Source organism: Hemiscyllium ocellatum, chromosome 25, assembly GCF_020745735.1.
Source record: "Hemiscyllium ocellatum isolate sHemOce1 chromosome 25, sHemOce1.pat.X.cur, whole genome shotgun sequence".
Taxonomy (NCBI): Eukaryota; Metazoa; Chordata; class Chondrichthyes; order Orectolobiformes; family Hemiscylliidae; genus Hemiscyllium; species Hemiscyllium ocellatum.
The window spans coordinates 25,641,499-25,658,429 of NC_083425.1; positions in this window are offsets into that span (position 1 = coordinate 25,641,499).

A 16,931-nucleotide genomic window follows, 5' to 3' on the forward strand; every position below is an offset into this window, starting at 1 on the left:
CTTTCAAAACGTAATGTAGTTGGACACCTGACCTTCTATTACTTTTTATTTCCCAAATCAGTTTAATCTTTGTTATTTTTTTCTGCTCCATAGACAGTTATAAGAACATGATTCAGCACAGCAGTGATTTTAATCTGCCCAGAATGATTAGATATATCGTGATTCTTCGTTAAGAAAGTCAGATGCCATGTTATCAACAGACCACCTCCATATTTAGGTTGAACTTGATTTGCAATGTTAGAGGAGTATGTATCTTTGAATACCAACATAGTGTTCTTTAGCATGGTATTTCCTGACATGAGGGTGAATTCTGGCCTTCAGGTCAGTGTGTGTATAGTCATTTGTATCAAATATTGATGTTTATTATGAAAAGAAAACAGGAAAACTTAATGATGGTCCTAACATATATATATAGAAGATATTATGATGTGGTCCTGGCCCAGTGGGATCTTTTCCAAGTACTAATATTTTGTTTCTGCAAATTAGTATCATAAAAATACAGCATACACTATACAAGTGGGTGTAGATCATATTGGTGTAGCAATAGTGCATAATTAAATAAATCAATACACAAATTATGAAACTTACTTTGTGGCCATATCTCTCACATCATTGGCCAACATCAGTCTCCAAATTAAATGTCTAATTAAGATGCCAATCTGTATCAGGAAAACATAACTCTAATCAATATTTAAAATTGATACCAAAGCTTGGAAGTTTGCAGAACCAGAAGGAATGCAACTATTGAATTAGTGGCAGTGGATATTCCATACTGAAGCAACAACTGCAAATGGATGAAAACAGAATTACACTTTTAAAATAATTGAGGTTTAATGAGATAATATGTCTGTATGAAATAGGTATTCCTGATAGCAGCCAAGAGTTACAACATAAAGTTAAAAGGAAGCTATTAATATAATAGCAGCTTTTAAATTCAATGTTAATTCTTCACAATGGTTGAGGTTTTGTTTCAGTCAGTTATTATAAGTTATATCACAATTAGGTATAGAAATACATATTTATATTACATATATAGAAACCCACATAAGCAGATATTTGTCTTTTCTATTTCATAATTATCACAAAAATGATTTCCAATGACAACTTTCTTTTTCTAAGAAATACTTAGGTCAAGGGCCACAATGCACTATGCAAAATACACAATGATTAAGAAGAAAATGGGGAAAAAAACAAATGAAGAGGTGATAATCAGTTAATGTAAAGTTCAGTTTTTATAAAGCAATAGATTAGCAGGTGGAAGATAGGCTGAGGAAGGAATGTTTTCCACAATTTTAGGATGCTGAGAAAACTGCGTTAGATAAAGCTGGAGACAATGGGACTAGTCCTTAAATAACAAAGGCCCAGCTCACATTCATGACCATTTCACCTGTCCACAAACCAATTGTGAGTCTTTGAGTGTCAATTTAATTGATAGAATCATGTTCAACACAGTGCTGTCTACAGGAAATATGTGGTTGTTTCCTTTCAACTAATCACATTAAAGAATCTCCATTGAGCCATGCAAAACATAAACTTGTAAGTATATTATTAAAATATATAATTTAATGTGAAATAATGTCTAGAAAACAAAGTGAGGTAAAAACAATGCACCAAGAGAAATAAGAAACAAAGAGAAGGTAAACAGGTGGTTTTTAAAAATTTGTTTATGGAGTATGGTGTTGCTGGCTTGGCAAGCATTAATTGTCATTCCTAATTTTCCTGAGGGCAGTTGAGAATCAACCACATTGCTGTGGGTGTGGTGTCACATATAGACCAGACTAGTTAAGGATGACAGATTTCCTTCCCAAAGGACTTATCAAACAAATGTGTTTTTATGACAATGAACAGTGGTTACATGGAGCCCATCAGGCTCACTTGTTATTCTAGATTTTCACTGAGTTTTAACTTCACAGTCTGCAATGGTAGAGCTTAAAGCCATGTCCACAGAACATTTGTCTGTGCTTCTGAATTACTAGTCCAGTGACATTAGCAATAAGCCACCACCTCCTCCTTCACAATAATTAAAATATGAAGGAATAACACAGTACATTTATAAGTTAGTTTCATAGAGGTCATTTGGTAATAATTAAGGTTTATCACATTATTAAAAACCTATTTCACTTCAACTGAATTCACAGGACTTTTTTTTTGGCATGCTTAGTACTTAGCCAATTGGGTAAGCACATCAAATTCACAGATCAAAATCTCTCAGCAAAATACAGATATAGTGAGATTTGTGTACGAGCAGGGCATCTCAGAGAGCACCTTCATTATTTCTGCACTAATGCAGATGACAAAAGTTTCTGTCCAATTTACTTTTCTAATGATGTGAATTTTTACATTCATTATTATACTTAATACAAAATCTAGGCACTTCCATCTAAATTCTAATGTTTCATGCATAAGATTAACTTAGCCTGAATTCACTATGTTCTTGTGAGGTGTAAGGTATATTCAGATCAAGATTTGAATATGGTACTAATGTTATAATCTTATAATTGTGCTTGTTACAGTACCCTATTCGCATTGAGGAAACTTCTTCAATGTGATCTCTCAACTCAGAATCTGTCATATTTGATAATGGCATAAATTCAGGATAGATTTTAATTTAAGTGACTTAATTGGTCAAATATAGTGTGATATTTGGAGGATGTCTCATTGTTGAAATTCATGATCACTGTAGTTTTGGGTGGATCAGAATTATTCTAGTTTAGCTACCTCCCTGATCAGTATCTTGATAACTTCAACATCAATGTACAGAAATTCCAATCAAGCTATTCAATATTGCTAGGAGTGCAACAATTTCCCTCAGATAGACAAGTCCCAATTATAATGAAAATAAGACTGAAGCATGGAACATGAGGCTCGCAGTTTTGCTAACTGCAAAATATGGTCTGCTCATGATCAATATAGATGAAAAAACTACTGAGTCTCTGCTGAATTAGTTGGTTTCAAGTGAAACAGTGGCAGGACACCATAACTGGTTTTCAATGTTCCAGCACAGAAAAATCAGGCAGGGTTGCAATTATGTAATCCTATTCTAACTTCCATTGGAAAATATGTATATTTGGATGATTTTAATGGGAAGATAAATAAAATGCTCTCAATTATTATTTTACAAAGTGAAAAAATACCTAGACCAATGGAAAAAATTTCTCTATATTTAGGAAATTATTTTTGTTTTTCCCCATTGAAATGGAAATTCAATGATTAAAAGTTGATAGAATATATTATCACAGTGATCTATATTAGTGTGAATATTGTCATAAATTAAGCAGGTATGACACATTGATAATTGATAGCCATATTATTCAGTTCTCCTATCCTCCTGCCACCTATAATGCATACACACATTGTATAGCAGTATTAACAAAATAAGTCACAAACCACTTTGAGGAGACTTTAAAGAATTAACTTAATATCAGAGTTCACTTGAAGGTTGTTAATAGGATAAATTTTGTTCTTGAAGGGTATGATGTCATTTGCTTTATCATTGTTTAAAACTACTTTACAAATATTAAATAAAAGCACTATAGTTATATTTGTTGTGAACAAAAAATGGATGCAAGCTGTTGTCTTGCTTCAATCAGATCCAACGTAAATTTAATCAGTCATTACAACACAGAGTGGAGATTGCATTCTGGGTGGAATTTTCTCATTCTGTTAAAATAAGAGATAAGCATGTTAGGTGGCAACTAATACGTCAGCCTCAGTGCTGAGGAAACTCATCAATCAGCTCAATAGGCACTGATAGGCGAGAGTGAATAAGTTTTTCAATGAATCATGAGCTTTGACACTAGTGTCCCAGGACACCAGAAGCTGCCAGCCAATCAAAGGCTGGTAGCTTCTGGGTTATAAATTTTGTAGATTAAGGCCACTCCTTGTTGGATCTTGTAGCGAGAAAGTAAGCTCTTTTTGTATCCTCATGGGGTCAGAGGCAAAGGCAGAGGGATGCTTTCAGACATCATCCACTTGACATCCACTTCCATGCCTCAGATTGCCCCTTTCTTGACATTATCCCCACAGGACCTGGGCCCACGTTAAGGTGGATTAGCCACCTTTTTTGCCTACCAGTGAGATAGATGGTTGGGGTGTGAGCTAATTGAGGCACTTAAAATAGCCATTATTTGAGCACTTAAGGACTATAATTGATGGCTTCTCGCTGAAAGTTTTATTAGTGAGGTAGTGAGAAGGAGGTGTGTTTCTCTTCTGGTCCAATTCTCCCAGTTATTTCCTCCTCTTGCCATTCTCACAAGATAGAGAAATTGAATTCCTGACTTTTAGCCATAAAGAAGATTTCAAATTAAATATTAAAAACTGCCTAAACATATGCGTGGGCCAATAAAATAAAGTATATGGTGAGTGTTGGGGTCCCTGTAGTGCAGCATCCCTACCTCTGAGCCAGCAGGCCCGGGTTCAAATCCCACCTACTTGAGAGATGTCATAACACATCTGAACAAGTTGGTATATCACTATCTATTGTGAATGTAAAATTGAACCACCAATCTGTTTACGTTATTACCATCTCAGTCAATTACTTTCTGGAGATGGTGGAAGACTGGAAGTGAGAATAGTGTGCACTTAAGATCATCACTGAACCTTGAAAACCTTTTTTTAATTTTTAATTTTATATTATTTAATCATCACACTGACAGAAAGTATGCTTAAGAAATTGAAAACTCCAATTTGTATTTCAATTGTTTGCCAGTGGTGTTACACATAGAACGGTGAGATTACTTTTTTTAAATCAAAATTCTATTTCACACAAGTGACTTCTAGGGAATCAGAAATCACCAAAGTACTGTATTTAGTATGTTTTGTTTTAGAAGCAACAACTTGTATTTACATAGCACTTCTACCATAATAAAATACCTAAAGATGCATTACAAGAATATTATAAAACAAAATATAACATTTAAGCCACATTAGGAGAATTAAGGTAAATGACTAAATGCTTAATCAAATACATGGGTTTTGAGTAGTGTCTTAAATGAAAAATTGAATTGGAGAGGATGCTTTTTGGTATAGAATTCCTGAGCTTTGGCATATCAGGATGTCCCAGTAGATGGTAATTTGGATCTAACAATTTTTCAAAAAATTTTTGCACAAATGGGGTTTGTGAAGAGAGCACTTTTCCTTATCTCTAGGATCTGCATTTGATTCCATACTATGCCAATACAAAGAACTCCATCTTCTACAAAGTTCTTGATTAAACTATTACTGGCAAGATTTTAGTTGGTGCAAATTAACTCTTTATTAGAGAAAGCATATTAACAGTAAAAAGCGGCATTATTCACATTTTTGCAGCAGTGATGCATTTCTGAGATTCAGATTACATAAGATGTGACAGAAGTCATCTTTATATTACATTTGGTGCAGACAATGGATTGATCTAAGTGCTTGATTCAATGATCTTTTAAGCTATAGTACATAATAACCAGATGGTGGGCAGAACACATGTATCTCATGTCATCATTGCTGCTGTAAGACATAAGCCATTTTGAGGCTCAGGTCTTAGCAGTATTGTGTTGCATGCGTCAAATAAGCTGTCTCCAGACTCCATTGAAAGAAAGGATGTCAGTGCATTTAATAAGTAACTTCCAGCAGTTAGTATAAGACACAATGGTTGGGCTGCTCAATACCTTATTTCAGTTTAACATTAGAATTGCAAAATGTCCAATATGTATTTTGAAACTTTGTCACATCTTCCACTCTCATCACTGTTTCCAGCAATTCTTGATGTTGCCATCCTTTTGGGGTCCCTGTTGTGCAACAATGGCAGTGTCCTTATCCTTGGACCAAGAGGCCTGGGTTTTCAAGTCCCATTCTTTTTAGAGGTGTGTAATAACATCTCTGAACAGGTTGATTAAAAAAATACATTAATGCAAAAAATTAAATTTGGCATCCCATCTTAAATAGATTGATACTCGAGCCATCTATCTTAAATCCCATAATAAAATAATTGTGACCAGATTACTAACTGAAAGGGGTGACCCACAGCAATATGCAAGCAATTAGTGTTGTATTACAGCAGATGGTTACAGCTAAAAGTAACCTAAATATACAAAAATATATTCGGAAATGTTTCATTCCTTGCACTTAGGATCCTAAATTAATTGTATTGTCTATTCTTTCATCTTGGAGACTGTATTTGTCAAAAAAAGAACAAAAGTGGTCTCTCTTTGATAAAAGGTGTTCTTTCACCTTTGGAATTTAGATTTTCGCTATACCTGGAGGGTGTTATGAAAATGTATTTTTCGCTGGCTGCCCAAACTTCCATCATAGAATTTAATGCTACCAACAAGAAATTTAAAGAAAAAAAATCCCTTGGTGCAAATAATGGCCAAAAGGAGAATAGCAACTGCAAATGTTAACCAGTCATTTTTTTCTTATGATATTTGTGATCTTTATATAAAGAAGTGTTTCTATATATTTTCTTAAAATGTCTGAAATGGTACAATTGTTTTTAATCCTATGTAATTCAAAATCATGAAGAAAAGTGCATTATTTTAGAAATCAATTTTCTGAAGTAGCAAACTATGTCATTCTTTAGTTTTAATTCTGTGCAATGAATGGCAGATATGTCAATATGATAGGTCCAAACGGAGGGATGTTCATCGACATATTATTTCATCTTCATGTGGTAAATCTGACTTTTAATCAGCCTGTAAAATATCAATGAAAAAGACTGCCCCTACTCTTTTGCCTATGTTCACTTTATGTTTTAATGCTGAGTCCAAAGGTCCGAGCCAGTTTTATGAAAACTAACACCATTCACATGCTTGTGACATTTTCTGCTATGTGGTAGAAATCCTGCTCTGAAATGTAGACTTAAATATTGCTTTGTCCTTTTCCATTATCAGTTAAAAGTGTGAATTTTCGCAATTATGTTTGTTTTTATGGATCTGTATATTTGCATCATTCTTTAGTGGTTTAAGCTCTTTATAGTTAATCCTTTGCCAAAGTCATGCCAAATTTGTGCTGTCTATAAAAATGTTATTGTTTCATTCGTGTTTCTCTGTACACAGTACTTTGCCGTTGTGAGATTTTTTTCTGATATGCCTTGTTCATGATGTTTGAATACATTAGATTTATCTTTGTTTTCCTACTCCCTGATGTTTGGCTTTATTATAAATCTCAGGTTAATAGAGATATTTGTCAATACATTGAACATTTCTTACACATTATACAGTTATAGAAAATTGAAATACATTTTGAGGCTAATACTTTAAATATTTCTTCAAGGAAAGACATATAAATATTTGTTTATTTTTCTTGAATGATTATTCCTTTGAGAAAATATTGGGGCATGAAAAGAATGTTTTCTATATTCTGATATGTTGGTAAGTATCAAGATAATGTCTACATCTGCAGGGAGGCCTGAAGAAATTCGTAATTGCTATGCTAACCTTCTTTGCATATAACTTTGGTGATTCTATAGAGTTGATGAACTATAGTAAGGATTCTGATATATGTGATTACAAAGTTTGCGATGTTTTTTGTTTTATATGTGGCTGAGAAGAACGTAATTTCTATTCAACATAAGCACAGAGCTGGTTAAGATGATGTCTGTGACACAAATAGAAGGGGCTTTAAAGAATATAACAGCTAAGAGCAGGAGTAGGTAATTCAGCCCTTCGATTCTGCTCCGCTGTGTATTATAATCATGGCTGATCTCATCTCATCCTTAACTCCACTCTTCTGCCTGCACTCCATAACCCTTCAATTCATTGCTAATTAAAAATCTGACCATCTCCTCCTGTCTATTATTCAGTTTTAATTGAATTGACAAACCTCGGACAAGAGCTATCCTTAAAAAAAAGCATTCACATCTTGCATGGAGTGCAAGATGGAAAACATTTGATTGACAACTTTTTTAATGAAAAGATGTAGGGAAATAACAAATATTTCATAAACTGAGCACCCTGCTTGAGTTCATTGCATAGTTAGTTTGGTCCAATTTTAATGCAATTTACATAGAGATACAGGTGATATTTCATTTATATCTGAGCAGTCTACATGTGCAGCATGTACAAAATTTTATTTGCAACACCAAAACATATTTCCTATTTGCACTCGTTAAATTTATAGAATTATAAATGTCATGTATAACCTGTAAGCTATTACACTCTTCCTGTGGTTTCTGCCATTTACAAACTATTTCTGTCAAAAGGTTTGGAGGCATTTGTTCATTCTTGCACCATTATCTTACATTTACAAGTGAAAAGTTTAAAATTGTGCCACATTAGTAGCATGCAATCAAAATCTACATCTTGGAGGAGATTTTCCCTTGCAGATGGTAACACATCAGGTTCAATTTTTGACAGGTCACCTCTCATATGCAATTGTAACTTGTGAATCTGAATTGACGGCAATGAAATTCAATAGTGAGAAATAAATAATAAAGTGAACCCCAAATGTTTCATTTCAAGGCTAGTTTTGTTGCACAAAGAAGTCAGCATTTATTATTCAGGATAGCCATTTCCAATGCCACATCTCTCATCAGCAACATCCAATCCGGCACTTAGCTTGCTATATCTTTGCAGCAACATTTTTGGAAGTTTACGCAATATGACCTCTGTTTAGAAGACCATGTATTCATACAGTATTATTTAAGTAGCATTTGCTTTCATTCCATCAATGTTTTCCCCATCTACTGCGTGCACTAACTTAGGGAAAAATAAAGTCTTAAGGATATGAGCAATTCTCCAGCAGCTTAATAATGAACTACTTTTATCTGAACCTGGACAATGAAGCTAATTCTATTCTCGCAATCCTGGAATTACCTCCCTAAGGACATTGTGGGCCAACCTACAGAACTTGGACTGCAGCAGTTCAAGAAAACAGCTAACCTTCTCAAGAGCAACTAGGGACAAGCAATAAATCCTGGACAGCCAGCGATGCCCATGTCCCACAAGTGAATGAGAAAAAACAATGTCCACATATTCATACTTTCCTTGATAAATATCTAAAATAAGATCTACCCCAGTTTCTTTCAACTGTAATGGAATGCAAGGGTAATTTGATAATTATTTGAGGTGTTATTTGTTAATTAAATGCAGGAAAATTTCAGCAACAAAAATACCTCCATGATGATAAGTTTGTTGATCTCTTCATTATAGTTTTGGTTCCCGTTACTAGTGTTCCATTACATACAACAATATTTTAGATTGCAGGAATTATGAACAGTTACATTTTCAAAGAATAGCTTAATTAAAAGCTCACACGCAAATTTAGTTTCAAAATTACTATGAGATCATTAGAATAGAAATTTGACCAGACTTTTCCCAATCATTTGAAAATCTGACCAGGACCAAATTTGAAAAGTGCACATTGGGTCAGCTAACCCCTTCTCGCCCCTGACAACCTTTACAAGGATGGGATTTGCATTCAAGAGGATATTACATGATTATTTAAATAGAGACACAATGTGCAGGATAACAGGAAAAGACATAAGATTGGCATTAAGTCTAAAAACTCAGAGAGCCAGTACAGGCATGATGAGCCAAATGGCCGTTGTTGGCATTGTAACAATTCTGTGATTCTGTTGAGTGCAAAAGAGTCTACCTGTGGGAAGCAGCAGACTGAGCCCATTAATGAGCCCACTAGCAAAAAAATGTTACTACTATACTGCAGTCAGGTCGTGTCCTGACACCTGAGCACTCAAATGAACTGGAGGCAGTGTTCCAATGGTTAGCCTAGTTGGGAGCATTCATGCATGCTTCCTTTCCATCACAGATCTAGTGCAATGTGACAGGCACTGCAGCATTCCTGTTCACACTGTTAGTCTGGCAATTGTAGTTGTGAGGAATTAGTTTTAACATTTTACAAAGCTGCAAAAATAACATTCCCCATTTTGAAATGTCCTCAAGATCTCCATTTATCCCAAGAGCACCTAACTCCCAGCGGAGCTGCCAGACAGCTTTCATTTTGGGCATCCCTTTTCATTGATCAGTTCACCATTCATTTCTGGATCGAGTCCTCACAGGTGGCTTCTTGATTCACTCCTCCTCAATAATTATGAACGATATCCCTGAACAGGCACTTTCCAGGTTTCAATTCCTGAATTGAGGTCAACATTAGAATCTGGACCCAACCTGGAAAATTGAGCCCATTACAATTTACAATGAATTATCATTCAGAATTGAACATTTGGCACTGTACTAGAGGTATCAAAATTTGAATTTTAAATGATTAATTTATCACAGCCAGTTCATAATGTAATCAGATTGCCACAATACTGAGGCTTTTGTGACTGGAATTCAAGACTAAATCATGAGAGGCATAGATAAAGTGAATTGCCAACATTTTTTCCTTGGAGTAGAGGATTACAAAATTAGGGCAGAGATTTAAGGTGAGAGGGGAAAGATTAAAGTGACCTGGGGGAGGGGCAACATTTTCACACATGGTGGTGCATAAATGGAACAAGTTGCCAGAGGAAGTGGTAGAGACGGATACAATTACAATGTTTATAATGCATCTGGATGGGTACATGAATAGGAAGGGTTTGGAGAGATCAGGGCGAAACACAGGCAAATGGGACTAATTTGGTTTAGGAAAACTGGTTGGCATGGAAACATCTGGCCGAAGGGCCTGCTTCTGTGCTGTATTATTATATACATCTGACTAGGTTTGTTAATGATAGCAAGTAATGTGAATATTTATCATACAATCGTGAGAAAGTTATAATTCAAGACAACTGGATACTGAGCCAGAGTTCAATTATGCTGACTTATATTTAAGAAAACTTGTACAGAAAGCAATAATTAGACTTCTGGACTCTGGTGTCCAGTCATGTTAATCTGAAGCTGCCCTTTTTAGCAGAAAATTGAAGATGGCATGGAAATTGTAAAGGCAATGTTTGCCTAAGGGTTATATCTGCATCAAAATCCATTGACCATCAAATATGATGTTTAGACTGGCTCTGGCATGTTTACAATTCTTTTAAATTGGGTTAACAATTTTTTTTAATTGGGTTTAAACTAGTGAAGAGGGAGGACCATAGTTGATGAGAATTTATACATCAGCTTTATTATTACATGCAGACCTCTGGTTAGGTGTCTCAATTTGTTACAGTTCCAAGCAGAATACCCAAATTGTTAGCTCCTGAGTGAGCAGAGATATACTGGCTCCTTTATTTAATCTGCCCCTTGGTTGGTTGTAACAAGGTTAATTTAAAAACAAGTCCCTTCCTTTTTGGATAACTTTTCCTCAGAGCCAAATTAACTTTCGGTTTTAAAAGGAGCCAATTTAACCAGGCTTTTGCGTTGATAAAAACTGAGTTTATTAATTATTAAACATGAAAAGAATTTAGGAATGCAACACACATAAACACAGATTAGAAATAACAGATGAGTCCTAAAAGGTAAAAGTTTTTAAAGAACAGACACAAAGATCATTCTCTGAAGTGTGAAAAGTGGTTAGTTGAACATTGTAGACTTTGCAGTGGAGGTTACCAGTAATGTAGACATTGGCACCCGAACAAGATTCATTTCAAGATTCTTAATTTTGCAGGTTGGTTGAGATTCTGTTCTAATTTCTTTTGACTGTGGCTGAAGTCCAGCATTTAGGATGAGAAGGATGTTGTCCTGGTTCCTTTTGTCTGGCTTACTAGCGAGCTCAACACACGGCGAGACGTCGAACAATTCTTCCGCTGCTTTCGCCTCCGCACCTACTTCTCCAACCAGGACTTCCGCCCACTCTCTGACGACCCCTTCTCCTGCCTCCAACACACCCCATCCACCTGGACACCCCGTGCTGGCCTCTTACCTGCCCTCAATCTCTTCATAGCCAACTGCCGCCGTGACATTGACCGCCTCAACCTCTCCACCCCTCTCACCCACTCCAACCTCTCACCCTCGGAACGTGCAGCCTTCCACTCCCTCCGCTCCAAACCCAACCTCACCATCAAACCGGCAGACAAGGGAGGCGCGGTGGTAGTTTGGCACACCAATCTTTATGTTGCTGAGGCTAAATGCCAGCTTGCGGATGCCTCCTCCTACTGCCCCCTTGACCATGACCCCACCTCCCACCACCAAACCATCATCTCCCAGACCATCCATAAACTCATCACCTCAGGGGATCTCCCATCCACTGCCTCCAACCTCATAGTCCCACAACCCCGCGCCGCCTGTTTCTACCTCCTGCCCAAAATCCATAAACCTGAATGCCCCGGCCGACCCATTGTCTCAGCCTGCTCCTGCCCCACCAAACTCATTGCTGCATACCTAAGGGCATAAGGGGGGTCCTGTCCCCATTAGTCCAAGAACTTCCCACCTACGTTCGGGACACCACCCACGCCCTCCATCTCCTCGATGATTTTGTTTCCCCTGCCCCCAACGCCTTATCTTCACCATGGACATCCAGTCCCTATACACCTGCATCCCCCATCGTGAAGGCCTCAAAGCCCTCTGCTTCTTCCTTTCCCACCAAATTAACCAGTACCCTTCCACTGACACTCTCCTTCGACTGACTGAACTGGTCCTCACTCTGAACAACTTCTCCTTCCAATCCTCCCACTTCCTCCAAACCAAAGGAGTAGCCATGGGCACCCGCATGGGCCCCAGCTATGCCTGCCTCTTCGTTGGATATGTGGAACAGTCCATCTTCCACAGCTACACTGGCATCACCCCCCCACCTTTTCCTCTGCTACATTGATGACTGTATCGGCACAAACTCGTGCTCCCACGAGGAGGTTGAACAGTTCATCCACTTTACTAACACCTTCCACCCGACCTCAAATTTACCTGGACCGTCTCAGACTCCTCCCTCCCCTTCCTAGACCTCTCCATCTCTATCTCGGACGACCAACTCAACACGGACGTATACTATAAACCGACTGACTCCCACAGCTACCTAGATTACACTTCTTCCCACCCTGCCCCCTGTAAAAACGCTATCCCATATTCCCAGTTCCTTCGCCTTCACCGCATCTGCTCCCAGGAGGACCAGTTCCAATACCGAACAACCCAGATGGCCTCCTTCTTCAAAGACCGCAATTTCCCCTCAGACGTGGTTGACGATGCTCTCCACCACATCTCCTCCATTTCCCGCTCCTCCGCCCTTGAACACCACCCCTCCAATGATCACCAGGACAGAACCCCACTAGTCCTTATCTACCACCCCACCAACCTCCAGATACATCGGATCATCCTTCGTCATGTCCGCCACCTCCAAATGGACCCCACCACCAAGGATATATTTCCCTCCCCATCCCTATTAGCATTCCGGAAAGACCACTCCCTCCGCGACTCCCTTGTCAGATCCACACCCCCCACCAACCCAACCTCCACTCCTGGCACCTTCCCCTGCAACCGCAAAAAATGAAAAACTTGCACCCTCATCTCCCCCCTCACTTCCGTGCAAAGCCCCAAGGGATCCTTTAGTATCCATCAAAAATTCACCTGCACCTCCACATACATCATTTACTACATTTGCTGCACCTGATGTGGCCTCCTATACATTGGGGAGACAGGCCACCTATTTGCGGACGTTTCAGAGAACACTTCTGGGACACCCGCACCAACCAACCCAACCGCCCCGTGGCTGAACATTTTAACTCCCCTCCCACTCTGCCAAGGACATGCAGGTCATTGGCCCCCTCCATCGCCAGACCATGGCAACACAATGCCTGGAGGAAGAGCGACTCATCTTCGCCTAGGAACCCTCCAACCACAAGGGATGAATGCAGATTTCTGCAGCTTCCTCATTTCCCCTCCCCCCACCTTTTCTCAAACTCAGACTCAGCACCACCTTCTTGACCTGCAATCTTCTTCCCGACCTCTCCATCCCCACCCCCTCTCTGGCCTATCACCCTCACCTTAACCTCCTTCCACCTATCACACTCCCAACGCCCCTCCCCCAAGTCCCTCCTCCCTACTTTTATCTCAGCCTGCTTGGCACACCCTCCTCATTCCTGAAGAAGGGCTTATGCCCGAAATGTCGATTCTCCTTCTCCTTTGATGCTGCCTGACCTGCTGCGCTTTTCCAGCAACACATTTTTAAGCTTTTTTCTTACTAGCGAGCTTGCTGCTAACACTCAGAGTGCGAGATTCCTTTTACCTCTGATACACGGATGACTAAGGAATAGCTTTTCAACTGTGATGTTCACAGTACATTAATGATTGAACCTAGGCTAGTACACATGGGTACCTTTAGCTACTGGCACACTCTGGTAGAGTTGAAATGGGCATTTTAACTCCTGTCATTGTGTATTCTTCAAAGGGAAAACATAAGATGTATCTGCAGTTTGGGACATAATCCACAAGGGTTGTCTTGCTGTTGAGCAGGAGGTCCCCAATCCCTTGTTATTTTTTTAACTGCAAGAGATCACAGTAGGGTTGGTATTTGAAGTTTCCTTCACATATTCACATGTAACATTCTGTGGGTCTCACTCCAAGACTGTAACTTTATTTACATCTACAATTATTTTTATTTGTATCAGCCCTCCTTTAAAAAACACATTTTGGAATTATCGATTAAAAATGTCCATAGAACTTTGTAATTCTGGCCCATGGTCATGACAGTAATAGTACAGTTTATTTTTCTTCATATTCTCTGGCACTTACTCTCTGCAGTTTCTTTGCTGAAGTGGATAATTGTGGTGAGCATAATTCCATGGAGCTCAGACTACCTGTTGCACTTTGAAGAAGTCACTTTTATTCAAAGGAGTCCTGCAGTATTTATCAGCAGCTTATTCAACTATGATGGGCAAAAGGCATACATATGCCTGCATTTTCATTTGGTATAAATGGATAATGACTAAATGTGGATACCCAGAATGGATCCTATTCTCTAACTTGGGAATACTGACAACTACTCCAAAGCTCTTATTGCCATCCCTAATAGGACGATAGTTGGTTAATACATCTCAACAATATAGGCCATCATGGTGGTGAGTGTGGAGGCAGGGGATTTTCTGGTGCCAATATAGAAATGTGAACCTTATTATAAATTTTGCATAAATAAAGTAGTTCAAGTATCAATTGCTAATATGAGCTACTCAGATTTCATTTCAAGATTGGTGGAAAAGGTTGCCAATGAACTCTTGTTTTAAAATTACATTATGAATGATGGTCAGTGTGTGGAAAATCCAAATAAAAAAGTGCAAGGGACAGCATCAACCTCTGTACACATCCTTCTTTGATCTCACAAAGGCTTTCAACATTAAATGCTACTTCTCCCAAGTACAAGAGATAATCTGAGCTCCATGGAATATCCTCTTCAAATTCAGCTCCCTGCAGAAATTTGCCACCATACTCCACCTGCTTCATGATGGCATGCAAGTCATAATTCTCACCAACAGATCTACCATAGACTCCAAATACAAGGGCAACCTGGGATCAAGCAGGGCTCTATCATTGCACCAACACTCTTCTCCATTTTCCTGTTCCAACAGTCCATCACATCTCCATGAAGTTCCCTGCCAGAGTGGAGCAAACCTACAAGATGAGTGGGAAGCTGCTCAACCTTTGGCATGCCCAGAACCAAGACCACCTCAATTTCTATGATCGAGCTGCATTCACAGATGATGCCACATGTGCACACACTCAGAGGCTGTGCTACAAACTGTCAGTGGCACATTTACCAAGGCCTATGAGAAAATGGGCCTCTGTCTAAACATCTGAAAAACAAAGGTTGTCTACCAGCCCTTAACTGCTCCTGCAGCACAACACTGCCCTCAACCCATCAAATGGTGAGCCCCTGAACAATGTGGATCATTTCTTATATCGCAGGAGGCTCTTCTCAGTGCGAGCAGACATTGTGATTTAAATCCAACATTAGCTCCAGTGTTCCAGTGCAGCTTTCAGATGTCTGAGAAACTGAGTGTTTGAAGTCCAACACCTTGAGCACAGCACTAAGCTCATGTCAACAGTGGAGCCGAGGACCTCACCCTCAGAACAACTTGTAACTCAAATCTCTTGAGAGTTTTCACCAGCCGTACCTTCGCAAAATCCTGCGAATCCACTGGTAGAATAGGCACACCAATGTAATTGTACTCTTCCAGACCAATATCCCCAGCATTGAGCATGCAATAGTTGGCCCACATTGCCCACATACCCAATACAAGACCCCCTAAACAAATGTTCTACTTCAAGCTCCGCAATGGTAAGCGATCACTAGGAGGGCAGAGGAAATGCTACAAGGACACTCTCTCTAAACAAATGGAACATCCCCATCAAAACATCCCCAATGGGCAGTAAGGTGGCTCAGTTGTTAGCATTGCTACCTCATAGTGCCAGGGATCTGGGTTCAATTTCCACCTCGTGCGACTGTCTATGTGGAGTTTGCACATTCTCCCCGTGTCTGCGTGGATTTCCTCTAGGTCTTCTGGTTTCCTCCCACAATCCAAACATGTGCAGGTCTGGTGAATTGGTCATGCTAAATTGCCCATAGTGTTAGGTGCATTAGTCAGGGAAAATATAGGGTAGGGGAATGGGTCTGGGTGGGTTATTGTTCGGAGGGTCAGTGTGGACTTGTTGGGCTGAAGGGCCTGTTTCCATACTATAGGATATCTAAAAAATACACAGGAATTGTTTGGCTTAGAATGTGCAAACTGGGGAAAATGCATTTGCGACACACTAACCACTTTGAGCATCACCGAGCGGAGAATGTGGAGGTCGAACACAAGCAGCAAAAACAGCGTGCAGAATCCAAAGCATCCCACCCACTTGCCTCATCAACCATCTCCTGCCCTACCATTTGACAAATTCTGCAGCTCCAGGATTGGATTATTTAGCCACTGCAGAAATCAACCCTCATGGAGTCATCCTCGACCCTGAGGGGCTGCTAAAGAAGAAAAGTTATTTGTGGAACTTCTGTAAAATTAAAGAAAGTTTTGGTGTTATCCAGAACATCCTGATAATAAATGAATTTTTAAAGATGTGTAGTACATTGGTGAACCTAAAACCAAGGATTAATTTAATCTTGAT